Source organism: Mus musculus, chromosome X (assembly GCF_000001635.26).
Source record: "Mus musculus strain C57BL/6J chromosome X, GRCm38.p6 C57BL/6J".
Lineage (NCBI taxonomy): Eukaryota > Metazoa > Chordata > Mammalia > Rodentia > Muridae > Mus > Mus musculus.
The window spans coordinates 3,515,253-3,538,355 of NC_000086.7; the positions used below are offsets into that span (position 1 = coordinate 3,515,253).

At 39.0% G+C, this 23,103-nt stretch overlaps 2 long non-coding RNA genes across 2 annotated transcripts in view; one reads left to right on the forward strand and one right to left on the reverse strand.

Moving 5' to 3' along the window:
- Positions 1-1,958, forward strand: part of Gm46694 — a 73,313-nt gene extending 71,355 nt beyond the window's left edge. Inside the window, exon 3 of the long non-coding RNA XR_001782872.1 lies at positions 1,707-1,958. This is a non-coding gene — a long non-coding RNA (predicted gene, 46694). The remainder of the gene's footprint in view (positions 1-1,706) is intronic.
- Gm53053 overlaps positions 1-23,103 on the reverse strand; it is a 211,713-nt gene that overhangs the window by 26,944 nt on the left and 161,666 nt on the right. The window lies entirely within an intron of this gene.

Sequence of the window (23,103 nt, forward strand, 5' to 3'; positions counted from 1 at the left end):
AACGTGTGCTTTGAGCTTTACTAAAGTGTCTTTAATGAATGTGGCTGCCCTTGCATTTGGAGTGTAGATATTCAGAATTGATAGTTCCACTTGGAGGATTTTACCTATGATGAGTAAGAAGTGTCCCTCCTTGTCTTTTTTAATAACTTTGGGTTGGAAGTCGATTTTATCCGATATTAAAATGGCTACTCCAGCTTGTTTCTTCAGACCATTTGCTTGGAAAATTGTTTTCCAGCCTTTCACTCTGAGGAAGTGTCTGTCTTTTTCCCTGAGATGGGTTTCCTGTAAGCAGCAGAATGTTGGGTCCTGTTTGTGTAGCCAGTCTGTTAGTCTATGTCTTTTTATGGGGGAGTTGAGACCATTGATATTAAGAGATATTAAGGAAATGTAATTGTTGATTCCTGTTGTTTTTGTTGTTAAAGTTGGCATTCTGTTCTTGTGGCTGTCTTCTTTTAGTTTTGTTGAGGGATTATCTTCTTGTTTTTTCTAGGGTGTGGTTCCCATCCATGTATTGGTTTTTTTCTGTTATTATCCTTTGAAGGGCTGGATTCGTGGAGAGATAATGGGTGAATTTAGTTTTGTCGTGGAATACTTTGGTTTCTCCATCTATGGTAATTGAGAGTTTGGCTGGGTATAGTAGCCTGGGCTGGAATTTGTGTTCTCTTAGTGTCTTTATATAACATCTGTCCAGGCTCTTCTGGCTTTCATAGTCTCTGGTGAAAAATCTGGTGTAATTCTGATAGGCTTGCCTTTATATGTTACTTGAGCTATTTCCCTTAATGCTTTTAGTATTCTATCTTTATTTAGTGCATTTGTTGTTCTGATTATTATGTGTCGGGAGGAATTTCTTTTCTGGTCCAGTCTATTTGGAGTTCAGTAGGCTTCTTGTATATTCATGGGTATCTCTTTCTTTAGATTTGGGAAGTTTTCTTCAATAATCTTGTTGAAGATGTTTGCTGGTCCTTTGAGTTGAAAATCTTCATTCTCATCCACTCCTATTATCCGTAGGTTCGGTCTTCTCATTGTGTCCTGGATTTCCTGGATGTTTTGAGTTAGGATCTTTTTGCATTTTCCATTTTCTTTGATTGTTGTGCCGATGTTCTCTATGGAATCTTCTGCACCTGAGATTCTCTCTTCCATTTCTTGTATTCTGTTGCTGATGCTCGCATCTATGGTTCCAGATTTCTCTCTCGGGCTGGGTGGACCCCTGTGCTCTCACCAGGAAGGTGGCCGGTTGTCTGGAGCCGGAAATGGCGCCGCCTCAGAGGCTCTGTGGCTCTCGCCCGTTCCAGAAGCTGCTGGCCTCTGTGTTCCACACTCTCACCCGCAGACCGCTGGCCGCGGGGTCTCAGAACCAAGGTGACCCCCGCGGAAAGTGAGGCAGAAGCCTCCCGGGCTGTGCGGACACCTGTGCTCTGACCAGGAAGGTGGCAGGTTGTCTGTAGCCGAAAATGGCGCCGCCTCAGAGGCTCTGTGGCTCTCGCCCCCCCAAATTTTCTTTCTACCATTTCCCTTATAACCAAATTATTTTCTGTGATCTCAAGATATGACTTTGAACAAACAACAACTGAGAAACAAGAGTAAGTTGTGTATGAATTCTAAGATAAAAATAATTGCAACATTAAATTTTAATTGTGTCTCTGACTTGAGTTCAAATTCCTATTTCCTCAGACTCTTTGGATATATTGATTTCTCTCCTCTGCCAGGCTTCCAGTTCTGCTATGGAAGACTCAACACCTAAGCTGACTGAAGATCCATCTCAGATCCCATAGTTGTGCTGGGTGATAAGCTAAAAAGTAGTAATATGTCCAACAAGTTAGAGAAGGGGAAGTCAGGCAATAAATTTGGGTGGTCTAGTGACACTATTGACAATGAACACTTGGGCCATCGCTCATCCAAATGTTGTTTTGTTTATGAAAAGCAACATGCTTTTGGTGAAAGCTCCTCAGAAAGTGAAAAAGAATATGAAGACAATGGTGATGTACTCTGTGCTTGGGGTCATCAAAAGGGAAGACACAGTGATCTTTCAAGCAGCCTGGTTAATACTTCATCTTCAAAGCCTCAAGACCCATCTAAATCCCTTCCTTCCTCTATCATTGACTAAAGCCTCATTTTGCTTCTCCCATTCCTTAACCAGACTGAACTGCATGCAAGATGTCCTTGTTGCTACACAGGAATTAAATGTTGTTTGACTCTCTCTCTCTCTCTCTCTCTCTTTCTCTGTGTGTGTGTGTGTGTGTGTGTGTGTCTGTCTATCTGTCTGTCTGTGTGTGTGTGTGTGTGATATTTTTTTATGTGATGGGGGAGGATATAACAATGAAGGAAAGTAGAAGGTGAAACATGGATCATATAGAGCATTTATTTGTAAGCCCTGGTATGCCCCAATTGCTTGTTAAACACATAGGGCTCTCAGTTATCTAAGACATATCTATTTACTTTTTTGTGTTTAGACACCTGGACTATCTGTCCCTGTCTCTTCCTGGTCAGACCAAGGTCATCACATGTAACTCCATAACTTTTCCAAGTCACCACCATGTCCATACTATATTAGTTCCTTTTCTCATAGATGTGTCAAAATAACCAACAAGAAACAATTTAAGAAAATAAGAGATGATTTTGGCAATCAGTTTAAGGAAGACAATCCATCATAGCAGAGAAGATGTGGCAATAGAAATGGAAGAAACAGGAGGCTAGCTGGTCTCATTGCTTTTGCATTTAGGAACCAACAGGAGATGAGCTCAGGTACTTCACTTCTTTTCATTCATTAGGCAATTAGATTAGGTCTCCCTCCTTCGATAACCAAAGAAATTAACTTCTCCCTGGCCCCAGGCATGCACAACCATTTTTCCTCAGGGTGTTTCTAGATTCTGTGAAATTATCTATCAGTATAGGCTTATCCACCCCTTGTGAATTTGGCATGTAACCATGTTATTTTAAAAATATTATTTTAGCCAGGCAGTGGTGGCATATGCCTTTAATACTAGCACTCAAGAGGCAGAGGCAGGTAGATCTCTGTGAGTTTGAGGCCAGCCTGATTTACAAAGTGAGTTCCACAACAGATGTGGCTACACAGAGAAACACTGTCTCAAACACTGTCTCAAACACTGTCTCATCCTTGGCTACATATGTATCTGGACAAGCTCCAGTTTTTTAAAAAGATTCTGAATCTTGGGCAACTGTTTTCTTGTAACTACTTTGCAGATTCTAAAAGTAGTTATTGTCTAAAGCTGAAAGAATTTAAGTCTCTTAGATAAACATGTGAATGAAAGGAGGGAAATAAACAAAAAGAAAAAAAAAAGAAAAATATGAGGTCAAAAAAAGGAATAGGAATTTGAAATTTATTCCAGCTATAAAATGCAAGTTATTCTGACTTTAAGGTAACATCACATGGCATACTTCTGAGTCCATTCCCAAGATATTCTGTTGTATTTATCACTATCTGTTTTAGATCTGTGCAGTCTCTGGCACTAGGAGGTCATCAGGGTTTGGATCACATAGCAGTGAACAAATGGATAAATGAACATTAGAAATAGTTAAAGCAGGAGACACTGTGATCTGAGATTATCAAGATAAATGCTGCCATTACTGTTGATATTTAGATGATAAATTTTTGTTGTAAACGCAACCTTAAGTGGCTTGAAGGTGTAGTCTAAAGGAAACTGATTTGTCAAAAACAATGTGCCTTACAGTAGCTTTGCAATTTTATGAGGTCCCACATGTCGATTCTTGATTTTACAGCCCAAGCCATTGCTGTTCTGTTCAGGAATTTTTCACATGTGCCCATATCTTCGAGGCTTTTCCCCACTTACTCCTCTATAAATTTCAGTGTCTCTGTCAATAAGACAAAAAGGCCACCAACAGAGTGGGAAAGGATTTTTCCCAACCCTAAATCTGTTAGGGAACTAATATCCAATATATTAGTATTTGTATTTATATATTTGTATTATATAAACAAAGAGCTTAGAAGCTAGACTCCATAAATTCAAATAGCCCCATTAAAAATGGGGTACAGAGCTAAACAAAGAATTCTTAACTGAGGAATACTGAATGGCTAAGAAGCACCTGAAAAAATGTTCAACATCCTTAATCATCAGGAAAATGCAAATCAAAACAACCCTGAGATTCCACCACACACCAGTCAGAATGGCTAAGATCAAAAATTCAGGTGACAGCAGATACTGGCAAGGATGTGGAGAAAGAAGAACACTCCTCCATTGCTGATGGGATTGCAAGCTTGTACGACCACTCTGGAAATCAGTCTGGCAGTTCCTCAGAAAATTGGACATAGTACTACTGGATGATGCAGCAATACCTCTCCTGGGCATATACCCAGAAGATGTTCCAACTGGTAATAAGTACACATGCTCCACTATGTTCATAGCAGCCTTATTTATAATAGCCAGAAGCTGTAAAGAACCCAGATGCCCCTCAACAGAAGAATGGATACAGAATATGTGGTACATTTACACAATGGAGTACTACTCAGCTATTAAAAAGAATGAATTTATGAAATTCCTAGGCAAATGGATGGACCTGGAGGGCATCATCCTGAGTGAGGTAGCACAATCACAAAAGTCACTAGATATGCCCTCACTGGTAAGTGGATATTAGCCCAGAAACTTAGAATACCCAAGATACTGTGGGTTATTGGGCTATGCACAGACAGGCTGGTCTCCAGTTAAGCTGAGGTCTGAACCTCAAAAATGGTGATAATTCACCTTCATGACATAGTAGGAGTGAATTTCCCTCATGCTCCTGGAACTCTGGCTCCTGCCTTAGTTACCGACCCCCACAGCCCTTACAAGAGAAGCATGGCTTGAAGTCATGTAGGCAATGGCCCAAGCTTCTGACCTTCAGGCTAAACTCCTCCCCAGTTACCTAGCAACAGTAAAGGCCATAAAAAGGGTTGTTCAGCCCCTGCTTGCTCTCTTACTTGTATCTTACTTACTTCTCACTCTCTTACCTCTTACCCCTCACTCTCAGCCCCTCTCCCCTCTCTTTGTCTTCTCCTCTCTCCTCTCCTCTTTTCTCTCCCTCTAACTCTCTTTCTTTCTAGCCCTTTCTCTCTGTCTCTCTCTCTTTTCTACCTTCTCTCTTTCTCCCTGCCTTTCTACAATAAATTTCTAAAACCATAGCCAGTCTCTGCTCATCTAGATCCGCTGTGCTCACTCTCACAGGTGTTGGGAGCCTCTTCTCTCATCCCTCTCTCCCATAACCCTGGTGGCTTTAGCAAAGTAGCTCCAGGAATCCCAGGTAGGACTGCCTGCCCCTTGCCACACCCAGAAGAGTGTGTCAAAGGCTTGGATGCCCACCCGGGAATGAGTGGAAGGTAGATAGCAACCCTCCCACACCTGACTGACAAGAGCATAGGTGGAACTCTGTTAGGGTGTGGGTCTTCTCCTTCCCACTCTTTCCCCTGGGACCCCATTTTAGTTCCCAACAAGATACAATTTGCAAAACACAAGAAAATCAAGAACAAAGACCAACACGTGGATATTTCATTCCTCCTTAGAATAGAGAACAAAATACCCATGGAAGGAATTACAGAGACAAGCTTGGAGCTGAGACAAAAGGATTACCATCCAGAAACTGCCCCACCCAGGGATCCATCCCATAATCAGCCACCAAACAGACACTATTGCATATGCCAGCAAGATTTTGCTGAAAGGACCCTGATATAGTTGTCTCTTGCGAGGCTATGCCAGTGCCTGGCAAATACAGAAGTGGATGCTCATGGTCATCTATTGGATGGAACACAGGGCCCCCAATGGAATAGCTAGAGAAAGTACCCAAGGAGCTCAAGGGGTCTGCAACCCTATAGGTGGAACAACAATATGAACTAACCAGTACTCCCCAGAGCTCGTGTTTCTAGCAGCATATGTAGCAGAAGATGGCCTACTTGACCCTCATTGGGAAGAGAGGCCCTTTGGTTTTGCAAACTTTATATGCCCCAGTACAGGGGAATGCCAGGACCAAGAAGTGGGAATGGGTGGGAAGGATAGCAGGGCAGGGGGGGAGGGTATAGGGGACGTTTAGGATTCCATTTGAAATGTAAATGAAGAATATACCTAACAAAAAATTGAAAAAAAGAGATGTCTACCAATAAAAAACAAACAAACAAACAAACACAAAACCAATATGCCACTTGACATGGGCTGTCATTAGGTACTATAAATGTGCCTTTCCAATGAAAACATGTCATGTTCAACTGGACCTGCAAAACATTGTGCTAGAGGGTCACAGGCCAAATCACTAGGTACTTTCACTGGGCTCCTCACTATCCCATTGTGTACTCAAAGTCTGGCTAAAACCTGGGGAAGGATTGTCTCCTTTTCTCATACCAGCTCTGTCAGACACAGGCTCTTGGGATGGAGGCTGTAGGTTTTGTGAGAACCTCGTGGGAGGCCCATAGGTGCTCCAGGTCTTCAATGACTTAAGGGCAGTTTTGTGCTCTCTTCCTTGCTTTGATGAAAGGATTTTTATATTCATATACATAATACTACAGTACTTAATGGAAATAACCAATGTTCTTGAATAAATTGAAATTAATCCAGTTTCTTTTTGTTGTTGTTTTCCTTAACTTATTTGCTTATTCACTTTACATCCTGATTACAGCCTCTCCTCCCTCCTCTCCTCCCAGTCCCACTCTCATCCCCCACTCCCCTTTCTCCGGGAATACCAACTCTCCCTGGCACATCAAGTTGCAGCAGGACTAGGTGGTACATCCTCTCCCACTGAGGTCAGACAAGGCAGGGATAAGGATTTCAAAGGGAGATAACAGTCAGAGTAACATCTCTCCCTTACCTCACCCCACCCCACCCCTAGCCCCGTCTTAGAGAGATCAGAGATGCCCCCCATTACCCTTCTTTCTCCCAAACCTCCCAAATTCCCTCCTCATACTTGATTAGAGAAACTTACCTAAACATAATCAAAGCAATATACAGGAAGCCAATAGCCAACATCAAGCTAAATGAAGAGAAACTTAAAGCAATTACATTAAAATCAGGAAAAAGACAAGACTCTCCACTATCTCCCTACATATTCAATATAGTACTTGAAGTTCTAGCCAGAGAAATAAGACAACTAAAGGAGATCGAGTAGTTACATATTGGAAAGGAAAAAGTCAAGGTATCACTATTCATGCATATAATAGTACACATAAATGATTCCCAAAATTCTACCAGAGAATTACTACAGCTGAAAAAACACCTTCAGCAAAGTGGCCAGATACAAGCTTAGCTAAAAATATCAATATTTCTCCTGTATAAAAATTATAAATAAATTGAGAAAGAAATTAGGTGAACAACACTCTTCACAATAGTCACAAAAATATAAAATATTTTGGTGTAACTCTAACATATGATGTGTAAGTCCTGTATGACAAGAACTTTGTGTCTCTAAAGAAAGAAATTGAGGAAGATATTAGGATGGAAATATTTCCCTTGTCCATGGATTGGTAGGAGTAACATACTAAGAATGGTCATTTTATCAAAATCAATTTACAGATTCAATGCAATTCACATCAAAATTCCAACACAATTCATTACAGACCTTGAAAGAGCATTTCTCAATTTCATATAGAAAAACAAAAAACCCAGGGTAGCTAAAACAATCCTGTATAATTAAATAATTTCTGTTGGTATCCATATCCCTGATTGTAAGCTATACTTCAGAGCAGTAGTAATAAAAAAATCACAAGATATTGACATAAATATAGACAGATTGATCAACAGAATAGAATCAAAGTCACAGAAATAAATCCACATACTATGGACACTTGATTTTTTGGGTATATGTCCAGGAGTGGTAGAGCTGCCTCTTGAGGTAGAGCTATTCCCAATTTTCTAAGAAACCACCAAATTGATTTCGAAAGTGGTTGTGCAAGTTTCCACTCTAGCACTGGAGGAATGTTCCCCTTGCTCCACATCCTCGCCTGAGTTTAGATCTTAGCCATTCTGATAGGTGTTAAGATGGAATCTCAGAGTTGTTTTGATTTGTATTCTCCTGATGACTAATAAGAATGTTGATTTTTTAAAAGTGCTTCTCCACTAGTAGAGATTTCTCTGTGGAGAATTCTCTGTTTAGCTCTGTACCCCATTTTTAATTGGGTTATTTGCTTTGTTGGAGTCTAACTTCTTGAGTTCTTTATATATTTTGGAGAGCCCTCTGTCAGATATAGGGTTGGTGAAGATCTTTCCCCATTCTGTAGACTGTTGTTTTGTCTTATTGATGGTGGGTTTTGCCTTACAGAAGCTTTTCTGTTTCATGAGGTCACATTTATCAATTGTTAATCTTAGAGCCTGAGCCACTGGTGTTCTGCTTAGGAGTTTGTCTCCTGTACCAATGCATTCAAGACAATTCCCACTTTCTTTTCTGTTAGATTTAGTGTATCTGGTTTTATGTTGAGGTCTGTGATCTACTTGGACTTGAGTTTTGTGCAGGGTGATAATTATGTATCTATTTGCATTCTTCTACATGCAGACATCCAGTTAGACTAGCACCATTTGTTGAAGATGTTTTCTTTTTTTTCCCATTGTATGGTTTTGGCTTCTTTATTCGTTTAAATATCTTCTGCTTCTTTCTACCTTCCCTGTGAGTCTGAGATTCCAATTCACACTCCTGTTATGCTGACCTCTGCCTTCAGCATTATTATTTTTCTCTTCTATTCCTCTTAAACTTTATTTCTATTGTTTCTTACAAGGCTTCTGATTTGCCAATTATTCTTAATCATAAGCTATTAAATTCATCCATTTTTTCCCTTTAATACGTTCTAGCTTATAATTTTAATTTGATATTTTTCTAATTGATATATACCTTATTATGCTGTAGATTCCCTGTTGAATTTCTGGCTTGAAATTTATTTCTTTGTACATATAAATATTTCTGTTTTATAATTTAGTATAGCAATATTTTATGGTCATTGTATATTTGTTTGTTTTTTAATGGTTTTATTTATTCTTTGAAAAATTTTATGTACGTACCCTGTTTATGTTCATCTTCCTATTGCCCCCTTCTAACTCTCCTTTTGATTCTTCCAACATATTCCATGTTCTGATGCATATATCTGCCAACTTATAAGTATAATATCCAAATTATACAGTCAGAAACTGGGAAAATAATAATAAATGGCTCACACAACAGATAAGGTAAGCATACCATATACCAAGTGACTTGAAGAGAAGCTAGCTTTGTGTGGGTACAGAAATAGGAGAAGTTTCTTTAACAGGTCCAGGCTGCTGTGCATGTTTTTCTATGACTAGGCACATGAGGTGACAGTGGCAGATGGGGATGCTGCTTGGAGCATTTAGCAGGCCCCTACACATGTATTACAGAGGAAACCCTAGGTACTTTGGACAAATGATTTTTGCAGATAGCGATTCTCTATTTGAGTGACAGTTCTTGGCCTGATATTAGGTCTCAGTAGAAACTAAACATTTGACAATGAGCTACCAAATTGCCATGTAATCTGACCTGCATCTCATGAGCTGAGTATTATCTAACCAATGAAGCTAAAAAGTAGCTTGTGCACAGCAACAATCCATTATCAACTGGAAGTTGTACATATGTGATCAGGCTTGAGCAGGTCCTAAAAGGCACAAGCAAGTCACATGAAGAGCGGCAGTAACAGAAACCAAGGTTACATGGCATCATCAGAATAAAACTCTCCCACCATAACAACTCCTGGATACACCATCACATCAGAAAAGAAAGACATGAATCCAAAATCACTTCCAATGATGATGTTGGAGGACCTTAAGAAGGAAATACATGAAAACACAGGTAAACAGCTAGAAGCCTTTAAAAAGGAAAGGCAAAAATGTCTTAAAGAGTTACAGGAAAACAGTATCAAACAGGAGATAGAAGTGAACAAAAACATGCAGGATCTAAAAAGGAAAATAGAAAAAATAAAGAAAACCCAAAGGCAGAAAACTCTGGAGATAGAAACCCTAGGAAATAAATCAGGAACCATAGATGCGAACATCAGCAACAAAATACAAGAGATGGAAGAGAGAATCTCAGGTGCAGAAGATTCCATAGGGAACATGGACACAACAATCAAAGAAAATGCAAACTGCAAAAATATCCTAACTCAAAATATCCAGAAAATCCAGGACAAAATGAGAAGACCAAACCTATGGATAATAGGAGTAGATGAGAATGAAGATTTTCAACTTAAAGGGCCAGCAAATATCTTCAACAAAATTATAGAAGAAAACTTCCCAAACCTAAAGAAAGAAATGCCCATGAACATACAAGAAGCCTACAGAACTCCAAATATATTGGAGCAGTAAAGAAATTCCTCCCGACACATAATAATCAGAACAACAAATGCATTAAATAAACACAAAATATTAAAAGCAGCAAGGGAAAAAGGCCAAGTAACATATAAAGGCAGGCCTATTAGAATTATTCCAGACTTCTCACCAGAGACTATGAAAGCCAAAAGATCCTGGACAGATGTTATTCAGACACAAAGATAACACAAATCCCAGCCCAGGCTACAATACCCAGCCAAACTCTCAATTATCATAGATGGAGAAACCAAAGTATTCCATGACAAAACCAAATTCACACAATATCTTTCCAGGAATCAAGCCCTTCAAAGGATAATAACAGAAAAAGGAAAAAAAAATAATCCTTCAACAAATCTAAAAGAAGACAGCCACAGGAACAGAAAGAAAATTCTAACAACAAAAATAAAAGGAAGCAACAATTACTTTTACTTAATATCTCTTAATATCAATGGACTCAATTCCCCAATAAAAAGACATAGACTAACATAACTGGCTACACAAATAGAACCAAACATTTTGCTGCCTACAGCAAACCCATCTCATTGAAAAAGACAGACACTATCTCAGAATGAAAGCTGGAAAACAATTTTCCAAGCAAACTGTCTGAAGAAACAAGCTGGAGTAGCCATTCTAATATCAAATAAAATTTACTTCCAACCCAAAGTTATCAATAAAGACAAGGAGGGGCCCTTTATACCAATCAAAGTTAAAATCTTCCAAGAGGAACACTCAATTCTGAATATCTGTGCTCCAAATACAAGGGCAGCCACATTCATTAAAGAAACTTTAGTAAAGCTCAAAGCACACATTGCACCTCACACAAAAATAGTGGGAGACTTCAACACACCACTTTCATGAATGGACAGATCATGGAAACAGAAAATAAACAGGGACACAGTGAAACTAAGAGAAGTTATGAAACAAATGGATCTAACAGATATCTACAGAACATTTTTCCTAAAACAAAAGGATATAACTTCTTCTCAGCATCTCATGGTACCTTCTCCAAAATTGACCATATAATTGGTCACAACAGAGGCCTCAACAGGTAAAAAATATTGAAATTGTCCCATGCATTCTATCAGATCACCATGGACTAAGGCTGATCTTCAATAACAACATAAGTAATAGAAAGCTAACATTTATGTGGTAACTGAACAACACTCTCCTCAAGGATACCTTGGTCAAGAAAGGAATAAAGAAAGAAATTAAAGACTCTTTAGAGCTTAATGAAAATGAAGCCACAACATACCCAAACTTATGGGACACAATGAAAGCATTTCTAAGAGGAAAACTCATAGCTCTGAGTGCCTCCAAAAATAAAAAAATAAAAAAAATAAAACAAATAGAGAGAGCACACACTAGCAGCTTGACACCACACCTAAAACCTCTAAAACAAAAGGAAGCAAATTCACCCAAGAGGAGTAGATGACAGGAAATCATAAAACTCAGGGGCAAAATCAACCAAGTGGAAACAAGAAGAACTAATCAAAGAATCAACCAAACGAGGATCTGGTTCTTTGAGAAAATCAACAAGATAGATAAACCCTTAGCCAGACTCACTAGAGGACACAGGGACAGCGACCTAATTAAAAAAATCAGAAATGAAAAAAGAGACATAACATCAGATCCCGAAGAAACCCAAAATACCATCAGATCCTTCTACAAAAGGCTATACTAAACAAAACAGGAAAACCTCGATGAAATGGGCATATCCCTAGACAGATACCAGATACCACTGTTAAATCAGGACCAGATAAATGATTTAACAATGCTAAATCCCCTAAAGAAATAGAAGCAGTCATTAATAGTCTCCCAAGCAAACAAACAAACAAACAATCAAACAAACAAACAAGCGCAGGACCAGATCAGTTTAGTGCAGAATTTTATCAGACATTCAAAGAATTTCTAATTCCAGTTCTTCTCAAACTATTCCACAAAATAGGAACAGTAGGTACTCTACTCAGTTCATTCTATGAAGCCACAATTACTCTGATACCTAAACCACAGAAAGACCCACAAAGATAGAGAACTTCAGACCAATTTCCCTTATGAATATCAATGCAAAAATACTAAATAAAATTCTTGCTAACCGAATCCAAGAGCACATCAAAGCAATGATCCATCCTGACCAATTAGGTTTTATTCCAGGGATGCAGGAATGGTTTAAAATATGAAAATCCATCAACATAATCCACTATATAAACAAACTCAAAGACAAAAGCCACATGATCTTCTTTTTAGATGCTGAGAAAGCATTTGACAAAATCCAACACCCATTCATGATAATAGTCTTGGAAATATCAGGAATTAAAGGCCCATACCTAAACATGTTAAAAGCAATCGACAGCAAACCAGTAGCCATCATCAAAGTAAATGGTGAGAAGCTGGAAGCAATCCCACTAAAATCAGGGACTAGAGAAGGCTGCCCACTTTCTACCTACCTATTCAATATAGTACTTGAAGTTCTAGCCAGAGTGACCCTAAAAATTTAACCAGAGAACTCATAAACCTGATAAACAGCTTCAGTGAAGTAATTGGATATAACATTAACTCAAACAAGTCAATGGCCTTCCTCTACACAAAAGATAAACAGGCTGAGAAAGAAATTAGAGAAACAACATGTCTTAGGGTTTCTATTCCTGCACAAACATCATGACTAAGAAGCAAGTTGGGGAGGAAAGGATTTATTCGGCTTACAATTCCATACTTCTGTTCATCACCAAGGAAGTCAGGACTGGAACTCAAGCAGGTCAGAAAGCAGGAGCCGATGCAGAGGCCATGGAGGGATGTTCTTTACTGGCTTGCCTCACCTGGCTTGCTCAGCCTGCTCTCTTATAAAACCCAAGACTACCAGTCCAGAGATGGCCCCACCCACAAGGGGCCTTTCCCCCTTGATCACTAATTGAGAAAATGCCTTACAGTTGGATCTCATGGAGGCATTTCCTCAACTGAAGCTCTTTCTCTGTGATAACTCCAGCTGTGTCAAGTTGACACAAAACTACCCAGTACACAACACCCTTCACAATAGTCACAAATGATATCAAATACCTTGTGGTGACTCTAACTAAGGAAGTGAAAGATCTCTATGATAAGAACCTCAAGTCTCTGAAGATACAAACCAAAGAAGATCTCCGAAGATAGAAAGATCTCCCATTATCATGGATTGGCAGGATCAATATAGTAAAAATGGCTATCTTGCCAAAAGCAATCTACAGATTCAATGCAATCCCCATAAAAATTCAAACTCAATTCTTTAACAAATTAGAAAGGGCAATTTGAAAATTCATCTGGAATAAAAAAAAACCTCGGAGAGCAAAAACTCTTCTCAAGGATAAAAGAACCTCTGGTGGAATCACCATGCCTGACCTAAAGCTGTACTACAGAGCAATTGTGATAAAAACTGCATGGTAGTGGTATAGCGACAGACAAGTAGACCAATGGAATAGAATTGAGGACCCAGAAATGAACTCACACACCTATGGTCACTTAATCTTTGACAAGGGAGCTAAAACCATCCAGTGGAAAAAAAGACAGCATTTTCAACAAATGGTGCTGGCACAACTGGCAGTCAACATGTAGAATAATGCAAATTGATCCATTCCTATCTCCTTGCACTCAGGTCAAATCTAAGTGGATCAAGGAGCTCCACATAAAACCAGAGACACTGAAACTTATAGAGGAGAAAGTGGGGAAAACCCTCGAAAATATGGGCACGGGGGAAAAATTCCTGAATAGAACAGTAATGGGTTGTGCTCTAAGATCGATAGTAAGATCGATAGTCCACATCGGACTTCATACAATTTCAAAGCATCTTTAAGGGAAAAGACACTGTCAATAAGACAAAAAGGCCACCAACAGATTTGGAAATTATCTTTACCAATCCTAAATCAGATAGAAGACTAATATCCAATATATATAAAGAACTGAAGAAGGTAGACTCCTGAAAGTCAAATAACCCCATTAAAAAAGGAGCTCAGAGTTAAAAAAATTCTCAACTGAGGAATACCGAATGGCTGAGAAGCACCTGAAAAAATGTTCAGCATCCTTCTTCATCAGGGAAATACAAATCAAAACAACCCTGAGATTCCACCTCACACTAGTCAGAATGGCTAAGATCAAAAATACAGGTGACAGGAGATACTGGCGAGGATGTAGAGAAAGAGGTACACTCCTCTATTTTTGGTGGGATTGCAAGCTTGTACAACCACTCTTGAAATCAGTCTGGCAGTTCCTCAGAAAATTGGACATAGTATTACTGGAGGATCCTGCAATACCTCTCCTGGGCATATATCCAGAAGATGACCCAACCGGTAAGAAGGACACATGTTCCACTATGTTCATAGCAGCCTTATTCCTAATAGTCAGAAGCTGGAAAGGACCCAGATGCCCCTCAACAGAGGAATCGATACAGAAAATGTGGTACATTTACACTATGGAGTACTACTCTGCTATTAAAATGAATGAATTTACGAAATTTCTACATAAATGGATGGACCTGGAGGGTATCATCCTGAGTGAGGTAACCCAATCACAAAAGAACACACATGATATGCACTCACTGATAGCTTAGAATACCCAAATTATGAGTTGCAAAGCCCATGAAACTCTAGAAGAACGAAGACCAAAGTGTGGACACTTTGCCCCTTCTTAGAATTTGGAACAAAACACCCTTGGAAGGAGTTACAGAGACAAAGTTTGGAGCTGATATGAAAGGATGGACCATGTAGAGACTGCCTTATTCAGAGAACTTTCTTAAGACAGACCAATTTAAACACAAATGCCTAGCACCTATTATAGACTATATCTGAGAAAGCTTGAAAGCAAGGCAGAAGGCCATAAACAGATTCAGGGTACACTGAAGAAAACACTCAGCCTATCCTTCCACCAGACTGGGCTCTGTAGTTGTCTTACAGCATTTAACATGAATGAATAAACATGCCTTATGAATTGAATGTAAATACTTGACACAGGAGTCATGAAATCACATCCAAGAAAAATACAGGGAACAAAATCCACCTAAGGAGTGGGAGCAACAGCCTCTTCCTTTTCCTCTGGAACCTCTCTAGCTTCTCTCACAGTTCCCCAAGGCATTCTCTATCATGTACCTCAACAGCAGCAGCCTACCTATGTCTCAGCCATATTGGCCATGGGTCAATAGAAGAGAATGAGGAGCACAAAGTAATGGAGATGGGCTGGGAGGAATGGCTTAGGTGAGTGCTAGAGCAAAATCTAGGAAGACTCTGGACCTAAGCCACATGTGACAGTGAGTCCCACTAGCATGGTGGTGGGCTGGTGTCTGTTCAAGTCTGGATTAGTTAGTATTCTATTGCTGTGAAGAGACACCATGATCAAGGCAACTTTTATAAAAGAAAACATTTAATTGGGGCTTGCCTACAGTTTCAGTGACTTAGTCCATTATCATCATGGCAGTGAGCATTGTGCTAGGCATGTAACTGGAGCAGTAGCTGTGACTACATCCTGATTCACATGCAGAAATGGAAAACTGGGCCTACCATGGGCTTTTGAAACCTAAAGCCACCCCCATGACATACTTCCTCCATCAAGGCCACACCTACTCTGTGGGAAGCCACATGTGCCATTGCAGGGTGGTGCTGGCTACTCCTGGCTACCACGCATAAGTTTGGGTAGACACCCAATGTGTACATATGCAGTAAAGTTTTTTGCCAAGATGAGGTTTTGAGAATTAACCAATCAGATTAGAGACATGCAAATGAGGTATGATAACCAATCAGATGTGAGACATGGAAATGAGATAGTAAGCATAACCAATCTGGGTGTGAGACACGCCTCTCCTAGGCCTGTATAAGCAGCACCAGTTCTGGGTTCGGGGTCTTTTCGCCTCTGCAATCAAGCTCTCCCAATAAACATGTACAGAAGGACCCTGTTGTGGTGTCTTACTTGAAGGCAAGTTGGGCGTCCAACACTACTCCAAAAAGGCCATATCTCATAACCCTACCAAAGATTCTACTCCCTGATGACTAAGCTTTCAAATATATGAGCCTGTGAGGGACATTCTTATTTAAACCACTACAGCTAGAAAAATTACAAATGTTTTTATTTGCATTTCCCTGATGGATACAGATTGTTTTAATAATTTCCTTTTTGCTCCTGTGATAAAACACTGACCAAAAGCAGCTTGGATGAGGAAAGGGTTGTTTAGTTTACAGATTGCAGCCTATCTTTGAGGTAAGCTAAGGCAAAAACTAAAGTTAATTTTTTAAATATAGTAATTTCATGTAATGATTCATTGATTCAACAAATTACTGGCTATGTTTTAGGTCAGTAGTTATCAACCTTTCTTACACTGCAACTCCTTTTGCTATAGTGACCTCAACCATAAAATTACTTTTGTTGCTACTTCAAAACTGTAATTTGTTTCTATTATGAATTATATGATATGCAGGGTATCTGATATATGACCGTCAAAAGAGTTATAACCCACAACTTGAGAAGCATAGTTCTAGGTCCTTTTTAAGGTACTAGGATGTAACTGAATGAGACACAATGTTGTTGTGCTCAAGATGATTTTTTCTTTGAGTAAAACTGACAAATGAGCTGGGACTATAGAGATGGTTCAGCCAGTAAAGTAGTTACAGGACAATGTAATAACGTGATACTGAGTCCCCAGCATCCAAAGAAAAGTCTGGGCATTGCAACTTGTATCTGTAGTCACAGTACTGGGGAGGTGGAGACATGAGAACCACTAGAGTTTTCTGAACAAATTTGTGAACTCGAGATTCATTGAGAGATTCTATCTGGAAATTGAAGGAAACACCTTAATGACTTCAGGCCATGTGCTTGTATACTCATGTGCTATACACATTTAAATACACGCACACATACATACACACACACACACACACATACAAACACACACCACATTCTATTAAAAATAATTCACATGATGTCCTACAGTGAAAAATAGAACAACAGGATCATGGGTTTAAAAAAAAAAAAGCCTTGCAGTGGTGGCACACACTTATAATCCCAGCACTTGGGAGGCAGAGGCAGGTGGACTTCTGAGTTCCAGGACAGCCTGGTCTACAGAGTTAGTTCCAGGACAGCTAGAGCTACGCAGAGAAACCCTGTCTCAAAAACACAAACAAAAAAAATTTGAGCAAGTGATGTTTAAGTCAAGACAGGAAAGACATCAACTTGGAAAGGTTGTGAAAAGCACTATAAGTAAGAAATACTTTTACTGCAAAAGTTTTCAAATTCAAAACAAACTTACCTTTGAGAATGTACAGGCAATATTAGTGTGGCTGTCATAAACACTCAAAAAAAAGTAATAACCCAGAGCAGTACTTTAAACCTTGCATAGTGGTACATAATTAAAATCCTAGCTCTGGAGAGACTAGGGCAGGAGAGTCATGACTACATAATGGTACACTCTCAAAAAGAAGAAAAACAACCCTCAAAGTAAGAAGCTCTTATAATATGTTTCCCAATTGTTTCTTTGTGAAAATGTAATGCCATTAACATGTTCTGTATCATTTTAATACATTGTATCTGTATATGTGTTTGTTAATTTATAAAATAGTAAATTTTATCTATGACTAAAAATGAGTGAAAACTGAAAGTTAAAAATTAAAGAGTTGTCATCCAACAAGTATACCTGACATACAGCTTTACTGCAATTTATTTATCTATGTAAATTATAACAGAAAATTGTATGCATAAATTATCAATTTATAAAAGTATACAATAGAAAATTAGCAATTTATTATTATATAAATTGTTTAAAATTCATTATTTGATAATTTAATACATAAATGAAATATATTTAGGGAGAAATTTAACTTCCTAGATATTATTTAAGTAAGTATAACATATAAATTTTGCTTAATGTAAGAAAATGCATTGCTAGATACTCATATAATGTCAATACATTTTCTCTTTATAACTTATAAATAGTGACAAGTTATACAGCTTCTGCTTGGTTAAAATGTAAAAAGCATAAGGCACAAATATATTAAAGATAATGCATGAGAAAAGGTGAGGGCAGCCAGTAGACATACATAAGTTACTTCTTAATGCATGACTTCATGGATGATCACTGAATTGTAAATACTCCAGATGGTATGAAGAGCTCATCAGAGATGACCACTCAGACACCGTGTATAGCTAATTAAATGTGTTTAGTCTAGCCTGTTAGGGACCTGGGTATAGCCCCAAGTGTTCAGAATGTGAGATCAGATTCTAGTTAAATCTGGATTGGTCTCAGCAAGACTATAAGATAAAGGAACCTTACACCTTAACACTATTTTGCCCAGTTACAAAGGTACATTCAGCCATTTGCCATTATTTGGTAGGACTTTTGCTGCATCTGTTTAATTCATGAACTCACTGGCAAACGTTGATCATATAATATCCAAGAAAGCAAAACATAAAAGAAATTCAATCATAAGAAATAAGGTTTTATCAAATACAGATAAACTTTGGGCCACAAAGCAAGGTTTGCTCTTTTGCTTTTCCACTTTCCACAAATTCTAATTAAGAACAAATGATCTACCAGTTTTAGAGATAGGCTATCATAAAAATTTTTATATCATCTGTTATACAAAGTCTTTGGAGTATTTACACAGGAAAGTAACATCATCTGCTTTACATTTTTACATCTTATTGTTATAGAACATATAGTTAATCTTGATTATCAACTAGATATTTACAAGCACCATGTAAACAACCCTTTAGGGATGTCTGTGAGGTAGATTCTAATTTAGGTAACTTGGGGCAGAAAGACCCACCCTAAAGGTGGGTAGCATAATTCAGTGGACTGTGGTCCTTGACAACATAAAGAGGACAAAGAAAACTGTGTGACTTGCTTTTTTATTGCTGTGGTAAACACCATACCTGAAGCAACTTACACAAGAAAGCATTTATTTTGAATTATAGTTTCAGAGGGTTAAAGTCCATGATACTGGAACAAGGGCATGGCAGCAAGAAGAGTTGAGAGCTCACATCTCAAATCAAATGAAGGAGGTAAAGAAAAGTAACTTGCAATAATAAAATAACCTTTTGAAACTTCATTGCTCACTTCCAGTGATATACTTCCTTCAATAAGACCACTTCCTAATCCTTCCTAAGCAGTTCCAACAACAGGGAACCAAGTATCCAAATATATAAGCCTATGGGGTCCGTTCTCATTTCAAACTACTAGAGGAACTGAGCATAAGCATAGCTTTCTGCTTCCAGATTGTGGACAAAAATGTCAAAATGTGACCATCTACCTTAAACTCCTGATCCCATGTTTTTCCTCTGTGGTAAACGATAACTTTGAAATGTGAGGCTAAGCTGTGACCCAATTCCTTCCCTAAGGTTCTTTTCTCAAGTTATTTTATCACTGTAATGAGATCATTTGTTAATACATGTAGAGAATTAAAATGAGAAGATCTTAGTTTCAAAAACAGTTTAATAAGGTGTATAGCAGTTTGAATATGCTTGGCCCAGGGAGCAGCACTATTTGTGGGTATGGCCTTATTGGAGGAAGTGTATCACTGTGGGCATGGGCTTTAAGACCTTTCTCCTAATCAAATTGGAGTCAGCCTTCTACTCCTGACCTTCAGATGAAGATGTAGAATTGTCAGCTCCTCCTGTACCATGCCTGCCTGGATGCTGCCATGCTCCTGCCTAGATGATAGTAGACTGAACTTCTGAACCTCTAAGCCAGCCCAAATTAAATGTTGTCCTTATAAAAGGTGCCTTGGTCATAGTGTTCACATCAGTAAAACCCTAAGACAGAAGTTGGTACCAGATACGGGGTTTATTTGTTTCTTGAGGAATCATGAACTCTGAATACTGTGCCCAGGGGCATTCTGAAGATCTCATTAGAAGGTTTTGTTAGATATTCTTTCGGATTAAAACATTCCATCCTAGAAGGAGGAAGAGGGTTTATAAAACTCAAGGACTATCACAATTTAAGACTAATGAAACTCTGGGAATTCACAAAATTCACATGGCCATCCCCAATGTTCTACAAGTAGTGAACAATTGCAGGCAGGAGTGAGGGGTTTCCTTCAGTGGGGATTCCTGAAAGTTGGTCAGAGAGCTCTAGGGACGTAGTTTTCATTAATCATTATCAACACTGAGTAAGGCTTTCTGGTAATGGAGCTGACATTGAATCATCTGTGCTCCTTTCAGTGACCTCAACAAACTCATTGGTTCACTAAGCTAAAATCAGGTGCAATGATGTTGGCTTTGTTTCACTCAACGTCCTACTTGGAATAAACATATACTTGTTCATATATTTTCAGGAAAATTTACACAACCGAAGGTAGAAACTTCTAAACAAAAGAATATTTCTCTTCGTTAGTTTAGTCTACTCACTCTATATGGAAAATAAGGATGGAAAAGAACACCACCACCCCCTACATTAATTTGGGCCACACCTTTAGTGGGACACCTACATAAGGACATTGGAAGAAGGAAGATTCACTCTCTGCTTTCACTTACTTGCCAGCACATCTGTTGGGACCTTCTTCCACAGAAGACCAGCTGAAACAACTAGCCTCATGAGACTGAGCAACTACTAGATTCTTGGACTTCCCATCCACAGCAGTCCATTGTTGGGTTAGTTGGACTACAGACTAAGTCATCACAATAAATTCTGTTAATATATAGACACATTCCATAAGTTCTTTAACTCTAGAGAACCTTGACGAATAGAGAAGTTGGTACCAGGCACTGGTATTGCTGTGATAGGTCTCATCATGCTTTGTTTGGAAGAATGTGGATTTTGAGGCTTTGGATTTGGAAAGTAATGGAATGCTTTAAGTGGGGGCTTAATGGGACATCCTAGTAGGAATATGGAAGACTTTGTTGCTGAGAGTTATTTGAACTATGCAGATCTGGCTCAAAAGGATTCATCGAAGAAGAATTTCAGCATGCAGCCTAGAGACTGTTTTTGTGGTATTTTTGTGAAGAATGTGGCTGCTTTTTGGCCTTATATGAACTGAGGCTAAGGTAAAGAGATTTTTATTAATTACATTGACAAAGGAAATCTCACAAAAGCCTAGCAGAGAGTTTTTTTTCTCTAAGTCTCATGATGAGCATTTTGAACAAGTATAGCAAGCTCACAAAGGAAAAAGAATAAAATATATGGTTCAAGTATTAAAGGGGCAAAAGGAAGTGAAATTAAACTGAATCCTTTGTTCAAAGATATTAAATTGAGGTAAGGGAGTGGTGACCTTGGGGCAAGATACCACCCAGCTAAATTTATGTCCAGGCAGGGTAATACCACACTTTTAATCCCAAGAAGCAATAGCAAGATTATCTCTAAATTCAAGGCCATCCTGGTAAAGAGCAAGTACCAAGTACAGAAAAACTTAAATCCAGGCATGGTGGATCACACCTTTAATCCAAGAGTTTAGGAGACAGGCATGCTGATCTTTGAGTTCAAAGTCAATCTAGAGAGCAAGTTCCAGGATAACCAAACTTAGGCAGAGAATAAATTCATTTAAAAAAGAAAGCTGGTGATAATATAACAGAACAAGGGAGCCATATTCCAGCCCCAGCAAACATCAGAACTAAGCAGATTCACCCATTTGTCTGTGGATTTATAGTCAAGAGAAGGAGACAACTGGGACAATTGATGCTGGTTAGCTAGAGCTAAGAAATTAGTGGAGATTAAGGAGAGACTACCATCATTGACATGAAATCTTCTGGGAAGTGTTTTCTGAGATCACAAAGAAGCTGTGTTCCAGAGATAGCCAAGGTTATACTTTGTACTGCAACTGTACTTAATAATGTGTAAGATTCACACAGGTAGTACTACTGGTTTTGAAGGCATGAAGGGGTCATGAAGAACACCTGAGGCTTGGCACTGTGAGAGGCTAGGGAAGGACATTGGGGAAAACACAGCTTCAATTGAAGATGACAGCCCAGAACTGAAGGGGTCATGATGAGGCTTGGCACCATGAAGAGAGCCTATGAGAGGCTATTGGTGAAGTCTTGTTGATGTGAAAGGCCCCAGTGTATTGGTGATGCTAGTACCATGGGATGATCACCAAGAACAGCAGTGGCAGTGGAATGCATCAATTTGAGCTTAGATTGCTACAGAGGACAGAGCTGGAGAAGTGACACCAGCCCACAAGACCATGTGTGAATCCCAGACATTAGAAGAAGAAGCTGTAACACCGAAGTTGCCTTGGAAACCCCAAGATGTTTGAGATTTCAGAGCTGTAGGATAGATATCTGCTGAGGACAGCAGCTAGCAGGGAGTGGATCCAGCCTATGAGAAAGAACATTGTTGTAGTCAACAAAGATGAAAAGGGGTGGAGATCTGAAGGCTGCTTTGACATCAGAGATGGAGATGCAGGGTTTAGAATTTGTCCAGCTGTTTTGTGTCATGCTTTGGGGTTTATAGTTAAGTGACCGGATAAATATCAGAAGATACTTTGAACTTTTAACATTGTTGAAACTGCTATAGACCATGGGGACTTTGGAAGTCAGACTAAATGTATTTTTTATTATCCTATGTCTAGGTATGGCCCCCACAGACTCATAAGGTTGAACAAGTCTATAGAGTCCAGGGAGTGGAATATGGGAATTTGAATATTCTTGACTCAAGGACTGGCAATATTTGGAGGTGTGGCCTAGATGGAGGAAGTGTGTCACTGTTGTGCGGACTTTCAGACCCTCATCCTATCTGCCCAGAGACCAGTCTTACCTGCCTGCCAGCCTTCAGAAGAAGATGTAGACCTCTCAGCTTCTCCTGCACCTTGCTTGCCCGGAAGCTGCCATGCTTCTACTCTGATGATAATGGACTGAACTTATGATCTTGTAA